This window comes from Anguilla rostrata, chromosome 2, assembly GCF_018555375.3.
Source record: "Anguilla rostrata isolate EN2019 chromosome 2, ASM1855537v3, whole genome shotgun sequence".
NCBI lineage: Eukaryota > Metazoa > Chordata > Actinopteri > Anguilliformes > Anguillidae > Anguilla > Anguilla rostrata.
In genome coordinates this window covers 41,132,689-41,133,563 of record NC_057934.1, presented here as the reverse complement: position 1 = coordinate 41,133,563, position 875 = coordinate 41,132,689, and positions in this window count along the sequence as shown.

Sequence of the window (875 nt, the reverse complement as noted above, 5' to 3'; positions counted from 1 at the left end):
CCAGATAGGTAAATCTGAGGTATTTCTGGTGATCATGATGCAGGGTGGATGTGGATTTACATACCCCTTGGGTCTACTGAGGAGAATCAGCCACTGACCCATACCAATGGAAGAAGATGGGAAAGGCGGAGCATGCAGAAAGGCAGGCATTTCAGAAAATGATTGAACCCTTTCAGGTTCAGTATGGAACTAATGCATCCACCCTCCTTGGGTGAGAGAAAATGGGTTAAATAAAACCCCTGTTCTGCTGCCACCATGGACAGGCATGTAATCACTCCCTTCTTCAGCAGTGCAATGATCTTGTCAGAGAGAGAGCCTCTGCAGCAGCCCCGTCTTTCACCCGATAATAAACAATCCCATGAAAATGGGGGAGCTTGGTTTTTAAATGGAACCTGCACCCAGATTCAGAGGTGCTGAGCACCCACTGGCACTGGGTACACAGGCACCAATGGAGAGGGGACAAGTGAGGTGCCAGAGGCTGAGGCCTGTCTGTGTGGAGTTTGCATGTTCTCCCCATGTCCACGTGGGTTTCCTCCGGGTGCTCTGACAGTCCAAAGACATGCAGGTAGGTTAATTGGAGACTCTAAATTGCACATAGGTATGAGTGTGTGAGTGAATGTTGAGTGAATGGTGTGTGTGCCCTGCGATAGATAGGCGACCTGCCTCACGCCCAATGTACGCTGGGATAGGCTCCAGCACCCCCTACGACTCTGCTCAGGATAAGTGAGTATAGATAATAGATGGACGTATTTGGATGTCGACAGCAGAGAAGTGAATGGAAAAATGAATGGGGTAATTTCTCTGCCGGAACTGAGCTCCCAGCAGGCCAATGACATGCAACTTCGACTTGTTGTGCTCATTTTTTTTGTCTACGT